Genomic DNA, 15,711 nt, shown 5'->3' with positions numbered 1-15,711 from the left:
GTGAAGGTGGAAGTATAGTTGCCAAGGAATCTCAGGGACTCTTTTGAACATATGTGAATAACACATTACAAAGACCATATTCTCTACAACTTTACAAATTTGAGGAAATCGAATGGTTATCTTCTTAATAATGGAAAAATCAGCAATATGTATTCTGTCTTCTCTATATAATTTTCCAATGCTATGCTTTTTGCATACCCAGAATAATGCCCATGTAAATTTTTGGTTTTCTTGTGTAATACATGATTCTCTAGAGGTGAGAAGAAGTTTGTGTATTTTTTAACCCATGAAAAGGAGGGCAAAGGAGAGTCACCCTCTGAGGCACAGACACTGTGCGTGATCTGGACCGGCTCTGCACAGACTGTTTCCAGGCATTTGATGCTTTGGAAAATTCTTCAGTGTGCATTGCAGGAAAAGTACCTCTGTTTATAGCTCTGTGTACTCATTCACATCACTTTCCCATAACTGGAGGTTTCCAATAGGAAAGATTGCCACCGTGTGGAATTATTAATGTTTTCTAGCTGGTCTCAAGGAATTGTCCAGTATCACACCATTACTGAGTGACTGAACATAGTTCCAGGCACTTTGCATGCACTGACTCATTAAGTCCTCTCAAAACTTCATGAATCTATATTATGCTATCCCTGCTTTACAAATAAGGAGACTGAGGTGCAGAGAAATTAAATAACTTTCCATAATCATACAACTTCTAAATGTTAAACTGAATAAAAACACAGGAATTTGTTCAAGTCCCAAAAATGTGTATGTTCATTGGAAGAAATATCATAATCATTAACTTAAATATCTCAGCTCTGCTTACATGGGGAATTAGGGGGTTATCAAAGGTGATATAAGAATATAAAAATGATATAATATGAAGTGAGTATGTTTATTTTGGAAACATAAAGTCAAACCTTTTTTTCCTGACAAATATTTCTGAACCTTTGACAAACTATTAACACTCATTAAGTCTCCAAGAGGGGACGTAGTTTTCCCAACACATTTGACCATGACCCTCCCTTCTGTTCCCTCTGCGTGTGACAGCATCTTGTAGGGATAGCATCCCAGGAAATGCTTTGGAAAACTTTAACTTTGGAATATCCTAAGGTTATTCATCTACCTATGCCAGAGTGCCATGGACTACTCAAATATCACATTTCCTTCATGAAAATTTTCCTGTTTCCCTTTATTCCCAGAAATTTTCTTTTTCAAATCTTTTTGAAATTTCTGATATACAGTGGATGGTTGACATTTATGATATAAACTGTAATTAGAGAAATATGAATTTTGAAAAATATATATATTTCAAATATATACACATATATGTATGTGTATATATATACATATCAGAATGCAAATCTACACAAGAATATATACATTCGAGCGAGCTCTCTTAAGTGGCCACCAATGAGGAGCTATGCATCACCCAAATAATTGTTAAAATTTCTTTTTGGAATTGGCTTTAAATTTTAAAGTTCAAAGAACTACATTTTACTTAGCTACAACTTTTTTCTTGTGATGAGAACTTTTAAGATCTACTCTCTTTGAAAATTTTAAATATGCAACACAGTATTATTAACTATAGTCACCATGTTGTGATCATTTTGCAATATATACAGATCGAACACTGTGTTGATCACCTGACATTAATGTGTCATATGTCAATTGTATCTAAATTAAAATAAGTAAATAAGCACTACATTTTAAGTATCTTCACAATGGTCTCTTCCTGTCAGGGTTGAAGAATTTCTGGAAGGAACCAAAACACTTTGTAGCAAGTTGAAATTGAGACTATCAAGTGATGAAACTGATTTTTTAAAAATGAAATTTAGAAATTGGTTCTGAGAACAGCTACAAAAGTGAATTAGAACATATGTGTTAGAATGTGATGGAGTTAAGTATGCATGCAGGCTCATGACATGCCTACTTTGGGGAAGTAAATACAACTTGCTACATTAAGTGAGGGTTATATATTTAATACCTTCAAGCAAATTAAATATGTGAAATCCTTGGGTATATGATAATAGATAATAAAGAAAATAGTGAAAATAAGCAAGTGAGTGCCCCACCTTGTAGGTAAAAATAAAAAATAAAAAACTTCACTGCAAAAAATTAAGAAGCTTCTGATACTGAAGTAGGGTGGGGAAGTGGAATAGCACCTGTTTGAGCCTTTTCTTTTTTAATGTCTCTTAAGGTTCCCTTTGAGTTGTGTCTTATAAACTCCAGGGTTTACCAGACATATTTAATAATAGAAAAGCGACAAGGTTTGACTTCAAGCAAATCTGAATTTGAACCAGAGAGAACACGTACAAATAAGTTACTGAATCTCATTAAGTTTCACTTTCCTCATCCAGAAAGTTATTGAATTGAGAAAATTCAATGTGGCAATGCAAAGAATGCACTAGACTAATGCCTAATTAAATGCTGATAATTTGTTTAATAACTGGAATTTAAACATCATAATGTTTAAAATTTGTGGAAGCATTATTTTTCCTTGCTCTCTCATGGCCTTTTCATAGAACTTTTAGTGTTCTCTCTACCAGCCCTTTTGCCAATATTTACTACACACATCCTAACCACAGGCCACTATGCCAAAGATTAGGGGTACAAAGGTGAAATAGATAAGTTTTGTCCTCAAAAACTTATGACTGACTGGATAAAGCTCATACCAAGTTATAATACCAGTGAGAGGAAATATTCCAACAAAGACACACATGAAGCATTGAAGAACCTTAAGAGCAAAAGGCTGACTCTAACAAGGACCAGGAAAGACTTAAAAGGATGATGAAAAAGGAACTGGAGAGATCCCAAGTGGAAATGTATGAAAAGAGATGTTTTAAAATAATAAGGTAAAAGAATGGAGACCCAAAAGTATAGGATATTTTCAGGGAAGTGCAATTACTTCCACTGATTTACACGTTCAAGTGCTTAAAATAAGTCACAATTAGAATATAAACCCCAGACATATCTGTCAGGCCTAAAATGTTGAGTGAACAAGAATGGGCTTTACTGTATAGGAAATAGTGAGCTATTGAGCACAGGAGTAGTGGGGTAAGGGCCATGTTTTAGGAAGCCTAATCTGGAAGCTCTTGATAGTATTTATTGGAGAAAGAAAAAAATAGAAGAAAAAGACCAATGTGAAAGCTGCTGAAGGAACCCACAGGGAAATGAATGTGCACCTCTGTCAATGGAAGGGGATCACATGAAAGCTGGGAGGGGAGGGAACTTCTTTGGAGGTTGTGCTGCTTTAACAGGCATAAGAAAATAACTTAGATTTGGGGCTTTGGGGGGTGGTTTTGAGCATGTTAATGGAGATAACCAAGGTTAGAGGCTTTGAAGGCGTGGAGGCCCTTGTTTAGGAAAATGGCAACAAAGATGGGAAGACAAAAAGTATGAGAAGAAGACTTGACAACGACAAAGTCTAGTGCTCAAATCACCAATCCAATGTTTTCTGTCTTTGATTGCCATCTTTCTTTGGTATTTACTACTTAGTCATGCCCACAATTTCTATATCCCCTTATCAAATCTCTGGTATGTCTATTAAAAAAAAGTTTTCTACACATAATTTCTCTTTCATGATATTAAGAATGAGTGGGTCCAGTTTGTTTAGCAAAGAAAAAAATGTATTCTTTGTTTTTTACAGAGTTGTTGGTCATTCTTAGAATGAGAGTAAGATGTTTTGGGCCAGTGGCTGGCTGTTGTGTTGACTCCTTCAAGCCAGACAGTTATAAATAGTAAAATCCAGGTCCTTAGAGAAGGGGGAAGAAACGAGAGTCGCTGAGCACCCAACAGTCTTCTGACATACAAGGGGGTAGGACATCGTGCAACCAAAGTAATATTTTTACATGTTGAATTGGCACGTTAAACACTGTAAAATAAAATTTTATTCACACACACAGTCTCTTATAGTTATTACGTTAAATCACTGAAAGCTTACTTTTCCTGTTGTAAGAATAGCAAAAGTTATTTGCCCTATAGCACTTTATATGCACTTGGAACCATTTTTGTAAAAAAAAAAACACACACACACTGAAAAATCTTTCTATATAATATGTATAATGAACACCACATATCCTTCAGTATGCTTCAGTAATTGTCAGTGTTTGTCAAATTTTGCCAACTTTTTTTATTATCTATCATACTTTTTATTGGAATATTTTAAATCCAATATCAAATACACCATTTGTAATCATTCAGTATGCAAGTCTAAGTGATAAGAGCTATTTTTGACACAACGAGCATACTTTTGTTATACTATAGATCCTTAGTATCATCTTTTTCCCATTCCATATACACATTTCTCCAATTATGTCAGAGATATTGCTTTATAGTTAGTTTGTTCAAATCAGTATCCAAACAAGGTCTGCACATCACTAAAGGCACATGCATAGCTTGGAAGATGACAGGAGTCTTTTTGGAGACATTGGCATGTGTGATGGGTGGTTTAAAGGGATCAGCAATTCAAAAGTTAGTTTGTGGGAAAAGGGTAACAAGACAGTGCATTCTATAATGAAAAACATTGGGGGAAAAAAAGAACATAAACCTTAGAGGTGAGGGAAGGAAGAGATATCAAGAGATTGTAAATGAAGTAACTCAACAGAAGAAGGACATTTGTGAGAGAGATTCAGGTTAAGTAGGGGCCAGATTTGGAAGAATCTTGAATGGTAGGCTAAAAAGTTTTGAACACTGTCCTCAGAGCAGGGAGCCATTAGCGCCATTTATTTTTCCACTTATTGGAGACTGTTGCATGTGCTATAAACATAGATATTCTACTAGCAAGCAAAATGCATCAGCTCACTTCATAAGAAAATGTAGCTGTTTATGTATTCCAATGGCAATCATTTTCAAATATTTATAGCAAGTGGCAAAATAATCTAATGTTTAATCTTGCCCAATAATTAGATGTTCCATTTAGAGGAACACAAACAAATTGGACCTGATTTTACCAACCAATACACTACCCAGCAGCTGAGAGATCCTCATAAAGCAAAGTAATCATAATTCAACATATTTACAGTTGGAGAGATTTAAGATGAGTGTATTTCATGTAAACACACACACACACACACGCCTTGCAAACCTCAAATTCTACACTTTTCATCTACTATGAAAATGCAGTTTGCAATATGCCTGTCAACTATAAATATTTATTGACCCATAAATCCTCTCTTTATCAGCATAATGCTGATTGATTTTCATCATTAAAAGCTCTTCACATGACAGCTGAATTATCAAAGCCTTTAAAGAAAGTATACATCAAACTTAATGTACTTTGATAAATATTTTCTTCTTGTATACTTATTCTTTAATATATGGTGGTCCATATGATATAGATTGTTAAATACTTTTTTTTACAGGTTTATCAAAACATACATTCATACTCATAGGAATGAAAAGCTGGAAAATTCAAGGAGCAGTAGAGACACAGGTGCCAACTGAATCCTTGGAAACAATTTTTAAGAAATCAGCGCTGTCTTATAAATATAGAGCTGTAAATAGAAACAAATGAACTAGAGGGGTATCTCATATTACTTTTAAGTCAAGAGCAGAATTTTTTTTAATGTACTGGGTTTGGGGTATGCAGCACATTTTCTCAAAAAAGAGAAGGGAAATTGCACCTTCCGGATCCCACTTGTGTATGGAGCATACTTCCACATCACAGTGCCTTTGACCTGGGCTCTGTCCTTTCCCTATTATCTTTCTTTAATCCCTCTTGTACATCTGTCAAATTAAACTTTATGAAACATCACTTTCAACATTTTACTGCCCTAATCATGAAAGCTTCAACAAAGTCTTTCGGTGACATGTATTTTGGCAATCAAGGTCTTCAACAATCAAACCTTTCCCTTCCTTTCTATACTAATATACCAGGAAAGAAGCTACTACTTTGTATTACAGTGTTTCATTTTATTTCCTTTCCATGAAACCATTCTCCCTTCTTTAAAAGCATAGGCAAAGAGAAATGAGGCAAGTGCTAGGGAAGAACAGGCTTCAGATTGTGGAGACAAAATTAGCCCATGCCAAAAAAAAAAAAAAAAAAAAAAAATCCAGGGTTGAAAGAAAAACCAAATTGTTACAGAGCTTACAATGAAGCCTAAACATGAAGGGGCAAATTCCAAGGTTGAGGACCAACATTATCAACAGGTTTGAGAAAAGGTATCATGAAATGAAGAATCAGGAGAGGGTCTCTGAGTCATCAGAACATATTGGTATAACATATGGGGAGAATTTTCTTTTAAGGTACCAAGTGGGTTTAAGTCTTAGTTGTGGTAAGTGAAGGGGAAAAAGTAAAAGAATAGAAGAAAGAGACAGAAAGTAGAGGAGGAAGGTGGGAGGAAGGAAAGGAGAAAGAAAGAGAGGAAGGGAGGAAAGGACATAAAAAACAAAAACAAAAAAACAGAATAAAAAAAAAAGACTGCAGAATTTCAGTGACCCTTTTGCTTAAAATGGAGTATTTTTGTCTAAGAAGTGGCTATGGAGCAGATTCCTGGCATAATGCATTTGAATATATATTTTAAATGTTCAGTTCTTCAGAATTGTAAGAACATTACAGCCAGATGTAAGATAATTTTTCATCATATTCTTAGGTGTCAAACTCCTGTGGGCAATTTGCAACATTCAAAAAGAATATCGATATATCAGCAAAAATTAAAAGGCATTTTCATCACCTTGAGAAATGGTGATCAAAGGAAATGCGCCAACCAATTAAAACATGATCAATGCTTCTATTTCCTTTCTTTTCTGTCATAAACTGTGGCTAAAAAGAATTAAGTTATTATTTTTTTTAAAGCCTGCCTCATCTTGATAATGTCATGTAAAAAGGCAATTTGGGTCATTAGAGTTTAAATATACCATGCGGTGAATTACACTGATAGAATTTTATGATGGCAGTATTAATCGTATTTGAAATACATGTCAATCTGTTTAGTAGTTGATTCAGTTTAAAGCAAAGCAACTGGCTTTGGAAGGCTTAAAATGTTTTTATGCTTTTATAGAAAGATACATAAAACTAATATTAGACTGAGGTACCAGCTTAAGAAATCACGGTGTTTATTTTGTTTGTTAAAGTCAGTTATAATAAAGCATATTTTCTTCCTCAGTGTACTCACTTCTTTATTTCAAGAGAAAACCTGTGTTTTTCAGCCATCTCGGTAATTTGGATATACAACAGCAGGACGTACACTTTCTCTGCCTGCTACAAAGCATCATACACATGTGGTCCTATATAGCTTGGAAAGACACATCTAGGTTTGGTACATCCTCAAGTGTCAAAATATTAGGAGTCTGTACATATCTGGAACTTTTACATTTCTGGGGCCAGTTATTAAAAACCATCAAAATTTCACTGAGACAATAAGGATTCAAGTGAGACTGCCAAGGACAAATGTCTTAAAGTGACAGTCTGTGTGCAAGTTTGCTTTTTACTTTTCACCCAAGGGAATCTGCTATTCCCTTCTGTTTGCAGTGCCTGCTCAATCCGTCTTGCACCCTCTATGAGCCGCAATCCCCGCAGCTCTCACCATGCTATACTCACAGAACTGATCCTCCAAGTGAGTTGTGCCCTCCTTAGTTTGTCTGAGATAGTGGTTGGGTTAGACCCCTTCCCCTAACATACTAGCTGCCATATTTAAAGTAAACCATGTCTCACCTGGGATCCATTTACCAACTTTAAAGTTCAAGGCAAGGGAGCTAGGAGGCAGAAAGACCTTTGCAGGAATCCAATGTGAAAGATGATAGCTGGGGCCATGTGATGGGTCAACGTTAAGCGTTCTGGTTTCTCTTATCCTAGCTTCAATTATGTTTCAAATGAAATAGAAGACAAGGGCCATCAGCTGAGAATGAAGTTAGAAGAGGAGGTATTGGGCTCAAAAGATAGAGAAAAAGGGTGAGAAATAGAAGTCAGCTAAAGAGGAAGAGAGAATAAAACTAGATTTTAAAATACTTTTGAGTGTCTACATATACCAGACTTTGTGCTAGGCTTCTGAGGGAATACATTTGTGTATAAAATGTGGTCTTGGTATTCCAAAGGCTTACATTTTAGTACAGATGATTAAATACATACATATATATATGTAAAATTATAAGCAAGATTAGAATGAAAGCATCACATTGGATTAAGTTAGGATTTTTCAACAACAGCACTATTGATATTTTGTATCCAATCACTCTTTGTGGTGGGGAGACATCCTATATACTGTGGGGTATTTAGCAGCATCCCTGAGATCCACCAAGTGCCAATAGTGCCTCCCCAGTTGTGACAACCAAAATATCTCCAGATACTGTCGAATTTCCTGAGTGAAAAATCACCTGTAGTTTTGAACCAATGTATTCGATGGACAGTCTTGTATGTTGCTAATAAAGGTAACTTCTAGTTGGGGAAACCAAGGAAAGTCCACAGAGGAGCAGGGGGCTGATATGAGTAAGTGGAGAATAGCACAGTACTTCAGGAACAGAGAAGAGAATAAGAAAGTGGCTAAGCTGGAGATGGAAAGCCAAGTGGAGAAGTATAAATTATGCTTAAGGGTCATGTAGCATGTGGTGATCAGGAGACGGTTAGTGGAGAAAAACTGACAATCAAGTTAAATTACTTTTCATAAGTGAATAACATCTGGATGATTACAACAGCTTCTTAACTTGTCTCATTTATCCAAGTATCTTTTGAATATTATCCATATTCTATCTCGCGGCCAGAAGAAAAGCCCCATAAACACACACAGCACTGTTGACATAAATCAACTCTTTACTGCATGTCAACAATTTTCCAAGAAGCCTTTCTCAATCATGCACTTCCGGTTTGGTTTCAGGTCCTTTCCTCCAAAGACAATCCTGTTGGCAGACACTGGAACCTCTAGGAGTTAGAGCTGGGGGCCTTAACCAGACAGCAATTACTCACCTATGTTTTTGCTCTACCTTTTACTGCTCGAATTAACTTCAGTTCAAGCGTGATCTTTATTTACAGGACTGCATGATCTGTCCGTAAAATCTGAAAATAAACAAGTGTTTAAAATATGTGCATGTCTACACTTCTGCTACTAGTCTGATTTCTTACCAGCTCAATACAATGCTTAACAGCTAGTTCAAGAGGCAAGATGCAGAAAGTAAAAATAATGGAAATTTTTAGTCACCATGTTGTTCATAGACCATTGTATCAGTACATTAATTTTGCTATCACTTTGAGTTGATGGGAGTTAATTTTTTTTTAACTTCCTGCTGAGTGTTTTTAAATGTGCATTGACCCACAAACCTTTAAATGATTCAAAGTACTATTTGAGAGAAACCATTAACCCAGACTTAGGAATATGGAACCACTACATATTGCAAGACTACATCTGACAAAGCAAGATCTGTAAAAATGCCTTTCTATTGATCACAAATAAAAATATTATGTAATCTTATAAGAAAGTTGAAGTTTATTAGATAATACTTTTCAGAGAAGTAAGTTTTCACTATTCCTTTTGTTTATTTTCAAACACTTCATCTTTATTCACAGGTTATATTGCTATACTTCAAAATTCAGCTTTGTAACATCCAAGTTCTGCAGTATTTTCATTGATTAGTCAGTCTCAGAACATACAAACCTCTTTAAACCAAGTGTAGACTTAATGCCCCCAGAACCCATTTGCTTAACAGGCTTAGAAAACTCCCTGCAGTCCCTTCCAGGATCTGATATTTGTAAAGGTTGTGTTTGCTCACGAAATGGCCATTTCTTCCCAAGGCCATTTTCTTTTCTGTTAAATGAATTTCTTTTCTGAACAAATGCTGAATTGTGTGCCATTTTTGATTAGTGACACAGGAATCTTGTCTTCTCTTTGCCAAAAAGAAAGAAACTGAAAGTGCCAGTATTTCATCTTCAATGATGTATGGGCATAGGGGTGAGACAAGGAGTTATTCCAAATTAAGGATTGCAAAGTGCCTAAAAATGTTCTACTGCTTAAATAATACTTGGGATGCTACTGGATTCTGCTTTTTGAAATAAAGCTCTTTGGGGTAAAACTGGTTACATTACTCTCAGTAGTGTTGGTTAGAATAAACACCAGGACACCAAATGTATAAATTATTGCTGCACTGGAGCAGGGAATCCACTCGGGGGAGCTTGCTCTTCCATCTGAGAAATGATCACAAATCAGTATAACTTAAACGTAGCACCTACCTGAATTAGCATCAGCTACAGAAACTTCCAGATACTTCTGAGCCTCAAAATGAGGCATCACAAACCATAAAACTAGTTTCAAGTCTGCACTGGAGACATCTTTTTTGACTGCGGCAGTGTCTGCAAAGCAACTGAACATGGAAAGTTTTTAAAATAGTAATTTATTGATAGAAAACTATCAAGAATTAAAAAGTTCTAATTCACACTTGTAGTAACGTAAACTATAAAACTGGCCACACTGATGAAATAATGAACTCATAATTTACATATGCTTATATAAAAACTTTATAACAATAAAAATAACCAATTACTAGAATGACATCACTCTCTGCGATTAAATACAAGGCATTCCCATGTAACTTCTGTGTGTTCTTGCATCTGGTACATTGTTTCTTCTTAAAAGTGCATTATTCCATAAGAACATATAAAAATACATTCTGTATTTCTATGTATATTTATAAATATATGTTTTTTCAGTTTATCAGTAGTGCCTATAGCAAATTTTGGGATACACTAGTTTATATGGCAATAATGTGTTATTTGGCTTATTTTGGTTTATCCAAAATTAAATTAGAATGAACTTAGGAGCCCAAATAATGAACAAAATAGAAATCCTTTTCTCCAGCATCCTTCACAATAGAGGTCTGTCCCATCGAGGTGGGGCCAAGCTGGCGCAGTGGGAAAGCCCCTAGCTCCCCTCCTCCCGCAGGCACACCCAAATTACATGCAGAGAAACTACCTATTGGAAAAACAGGAAGATGAGCAGAAAAGGTCTTCTACAACTGAAGATATAAAGGAACTGCAGTACGATGAGCAGTAGGAGCGGAGATGCAGTACAGTCAAGACCCACACACCCAGGAGGGCGGCCCACAAACGGGGGTGTAAATCACAGCTGCAGAGGCTCCCCACAAGGAGTGAGGTGTCTGAGCCCCACAGCGAGCTCCCTGGCCTGGGGTCCTGCTCCAGGAAGGAAAGATAATCTAGAGCACTTGGCTTTGAAGGCCATCAGAGCTGATTTTAGGGAGAGGCAGAGGGCAGTGGGAAATAGAGACCCCACCCTTAAAAGGTACATACAGAAAGCTCACATGCTCCATGACCCAAGGCAGGAGCAGTAATCTGAAAGGAGCCAGGGTCAGACCTGCCTGCTGATCTTGGAGTCTCCCAGAGGCAGGAGGCAACTGAAGCTGACCCTGAGGATAGGGAAACTGGAGGAAGCTGACCCTGAGGATAGGGAAACTGGAGGCAGCCATTATGAGGGACTTGTTCTATGAGCACTGTTGCTGGCAAGAACAATTTTTGAATCCTTCCCCAAACACTTTGGCCTCAGGACCTAGCCCTGACCTGGCCTTACCCACCAGCCATTGACATCAGTAGTGGGATGCCTCAGGTCAGGCAACTATCCAGGCAGGGACACAGCTCCACTTTCCTTAAGACCCTTAAGACCTACCCTAGAACATGGCCCGGACCACCAGAGGGTCCAGGACCTGGCTCCACACACCAGTACACGGGCACTAGACCCTGGACCCCAAGAGCCCTGAGGCCAGAGATCCTTGGGATCCAACTCTGCCCACCAGTGAGCCAGCACGAGCCTTAGCCCTGCACACCAGTGAGCCAATGGCAGCTTCAGGATCATCAGGCCCTTCAGCCAGAGTCCCCAGGTGCTGGCCCCACTCACCAGTGAGAGGACACTCGCCCCAGGATCCATCCTCACCCACTAGTGGGCAGGCATCAGCTCTGGATCACCTGGGTCCCAGCCCTACTCTCCAGGAGGTTGATGCCAGCTCCAAGACACCTGGGACCCCTCAGCCACCAGCCCCACACACCACTGGGCCAACACCAACTCCAGGACACTGCAGGCCCCACAGTCAGCCGTGTCAAAAGCTGGTCCTGCCCGACAGCAGGCTAACACTCAATCCAGTACCTCTAGCCCCTCAATCACCCACTCCAGAACCTGGGTCATCAGTGGGCCAGCACTAGCCCCGGGACCTCTGGGCCCCATCACAGTGGCTCGCAGCCTCCTCACAAGGCAGGGCTGGTAATCAGTCAGACTGGAGGCCCTTTCTCTGAGCCTCCTCCTTCTGTAAGTGCCACCGACAGTCTGGGCACCTTGGCCTTACTGCTGAACCCAAGGAGCATTGCTGGTTCCTGTCTTCTCAGCCTTGCCTCTGCATCCCAGGAAAGGAAGCCTGAAAGGGGCTCGGCAGATGGCTTTCCTGAGGCCCTCATGAGCCTGGCAGCGTGTCCAGGAGGGCCTGGAGTTCGTCTTCACTGAGAGGTGCTTCCAGAGGAACTTGCCAAAAGTCCCTCTTCCTGGGTGCTGGCACTCAGGAAGGGCTGTGCCTTTTCCAGAAGCCCTGTGTCTGACAAGAGTTCATCTAAGAGGCTCGCTGAGCCTCTGGGCCTGAGGGCTGGTGCTGAGGGTCCAACGGAGATGTGTCTTCACTCAGGGGTTCTGTTGCTGCCAGGCGTGTGTCTCAGTCTATCCAGGCTGCAGAATCACCCTGTGGGTGGCGCATGGCTGAGCCAGATGCTGCACGGTTTGTGGAGGATTGCCGCGGTCAGAGGTCAGGCTGAGGGGCGCCTTGGAGCTGGAGTGTGCAGGCAAGCTCCTCCTTGGGTGGAGGGTGTGAGTGCTGCATGAATGGGTGCAAGACCCCCTCCTGGACTCAGTCCTGCTGAGGAGCCATAGGGGACTATTCCTGGAGGTGGAGGGTTCTCAACTCTGCACAGCGGGGGTGGGCTTGGACCACCAGGAGCATCAATGGCCAGCCCATCAGCCACTAGAGGGAGCACAAGGCACAAAGAAGCTGGATGACGAAGGAGGGGCTGCTGTAGAAGGACGGGATGCTCTCCAGTGGATCAGATGGAGGACAGTGATGAGCGCTGTCGTGGACAGTGGGCAGGGGGTTTTGGTCCGACGGCACAGTGAGGGCTGGTCTGGCATCAGGGCCTTCTGCTGCGGCCTTCCCAGGCCCACCTCTGCTCTGCTCTGGGTGACGAGCTTTCTAGTTAAGAACTATACCTAGGGAAGAAGAGACAAAGGGGGGCAGTAGCATCAGAAGCAAGGCATTCCAAATGGATTTGCCTCCCCCTGCCCCCACTCCCCATGGTCTGATAGGCACTGGGCCAGACCGAGCCTTCTCGTAGGCCACAACCCCAGGTGATTTGACCTCCACCTGCCCCAGGCCCTTGCAAATGAGGGGCAATGTTAGGGCCACATTGGACCCCTGGCTTCTATGAAAGATCCCCTGTTGACTGGCTAGACTGTCAGGCCCCATCACAGACTGTCCAGCATCTCCTCTGCCCTCTCCCCTTCTGGAAATGGATGGCTTCAGGTCATCCACCTCAGTGAATTCCTATGGCAAATCATACCCACCCCCACCCCACAGCCCCAAGCCCTCAACCCCCACCCACACATCCAAAACTGTAACAGGAGCCTATGTTTATCCAGCACCAGCACAGGAGTAAATGGCCCTCCCACCTTGGGACAAATCATCTTCCACCCACTGAGAACTTGATTTGAAGTACAGGAAGTCCTGTTTGATGAACCAATTCTTCCCTGTGGAAAGAAAAGTGAAAGTGGTTCCTCTCAAAGGCTTGCACAAGGATCCTGTTTGAGAGGGTGAGATGAATGTCCACTTCCTCCCGGCCTTTCGGGTGGTGATCTAAAGGAGAATACACAAAGGAGAGAGGACATTGAAGCCCTTGGCACATTCAGTGCAGATACAGTCTATGGTACGGAGGACACATAACATCTCAGGTACCTATGGATCTCTACCTTCATCTCTACAGCATATTAACGTGTGTATGTGTAAGTAAATGCAGGCTCAACACACACACATTTTTCCCCCAGAACCACCTTCTTGCCACTGAGTGCTCTGAAGTTCTGATGCATCAACACTGGATCAATGCTAGCCAGGAAGCCCTAGGAAAAATTTCCCTAGGGGATGGAAAAAGGGAATTCTGCACTTGCTGACAGTTTTGGGGACCAGAAGGTTCAAAGCCTCTTTGGCCATGCATCACCCTGCCCTCCAAACAGGGGCTTGATGCTCGTATCTGGAACACGACTGGGACAAGAACAAGATATAACTGTGTCCTCTTTTAAGCATTTCCTGCCACGCATTTGCCATCCATGTTCAGAGATGATTCTGAATCTTGTGGGGTCTGTGATGGGGCAAGACTGGCAGAACCCTGGAGCTCTCCCCTTCAGTAATTTCCCTTGGGAAAATTCCCCTGAAGAATGAAATGAGTCAAAAAGAGCTGTGGACAGGGGTCTGGCCTCTATGGGAATCAGAGGGACTGATTCCACTGAGGCAAAGCCAATAAAGAGGGACTGCAGGGAATGGAGACAATCTGAGTTGGGGTTAAGAGGCTGAGTTTGTTTATTTTTTTTAAGGCAGCAATTTTGTTTTGTTTGTTTTTTGTCTTTTGTGTGTGGTAAGGCACAATAAAAGTTAGCTCTGTGGTTGAATTCTTCTGTTCATTCTGCTCCAGCACCAGCTCCAAGTCTCTTGCTTATGAAGAGCCAGAAGAAAGGTCAACTCAGGGCCTGGAGAAAGCCCTGCTTCTGTGTTTACCAGCACCTCTGATGCTGCAGTCAGTGCCACCTCCACCAGCTGCTCCTGTGGTGGGACAAGCCACATCCGCTCCAGTGGGAGTGGGCTCTGAGCTGGAGCAGCTGGGACCTTACACTTGAGTGAGTGCTCCATCTCCAGCTTCAAAAGTGAGAGGCAGTGCCAGCTCCAGCCCCAGAGCCTCCCTGCCCCTGATACATGACCAGGAGGAAGGGCAAAAGGAAGGCAGTCTTAACTCCCCACCTACCCCCAAGGCTGGCAAAGCACTCTGCCAGATGGATGCGCTGAGTGGGTGGGCTTTCACAGGGGGGCTGGGGCAGGGCTTCCTTTTGTAATAAGCTGCCCCACCCTGGCCTTTCCATGATCCTGACTCCTGGGACCAGGGTCCAAATCCCCAGCTCCACCACCTGTCAACCTGGGCAACTTCCTTTAACCCCAGCCTTCACTGTCCACCCGAGGTCAGTAGAGATGGATGGTAACAGGACATCCTGCAGAGTGGTTGTGCAGATCAAATGAGGTGGAACAGACAGAACAGTGGGCAGGGCCTGGTCTGCCAGTGGGGGGATGGAGCTCCCCGTGCACAACCAGGTCGGAGGGTCACCCAGCAGTTGGCCCAGGGCTCAGCTGTCCCAGCACTTAGCACACATCTGAAGTGCACTTAGCCACATGGGAGAGAAACAAACACACCTGTGGGTGTAGCTGCCACAGGGAGCGTGCATCTGAGCAAGAAGTCATAATGTGCATTCTGTGAATGCGAATGTGTATCTGAACATGCATCTGAATAAGGAGTCAGACCAGAGGGTGATCAGGATGGGTGCAAGATGCCCCCTTGGGTTAAGCAGAACTGAGCTACCTTCTAATGAGAGAATAGGGTTGTCAAAAATGCCCTTCTACTTTACCCACCAATACTGGGTCCTGTGGGTACTGATTTTCACTATCAGTGTGATGCTGGTGCCCTCAGTGTACAAAGAGAAAACCAGGGGTTCC

The 15,711-nt window shown here is 41.4% G+C and overlaps 1 long non-coding RNA gene across 3 annotated transcripts in view; it reads right to left on the bottom strand.

The window, feature by feature from the left end:
- LOC116150247 (uncharacterized) overlaps window positions 1-15,711 on the bottom strand; it is a 116,896-nt gene that overhangs the window by 75,259 nt on the left and 25,926 nt on the right. For all 3 annotated transcript variants that reach the window (XR_010378882.1, XR_010378881.1, XR_010378883.1), the window contains exons 2-5: window positions 13,632-13,815; window positions 11,826-13,172; window positions 10,151-10,281; window positions 8,894-8,983 (exon numbers count right to left, since the gene is read on the bottom strand). This is a non-coding gene — a long non-coding RNA (uncharacterized LOC116150247). The remainder of the gene's footprint in view (window positions 1-8,893; window positions 8,984-10,150; window positions 10,282-11,825; window positions 13,173-13,631; window positions 13,816-15,711) is intronic.

This window comes from Camelus dromedarius, chromosome 34 (assembly GCF_036321535.1).
Source record: "Camelus dromedarius isolate mCamDro1 chromosome 34, mCamDro1.pat, whole genome shotgun sequence".
Lineage (NCBI taxonomy): Eukaryota > Metazoa > Chordata > Mammalia > Artiodactyla > Camelidae > Camelus > Camelus dromedarius.
This window is presented reverse-complemented; position numbering and strand designations above follow the sequence as displayed.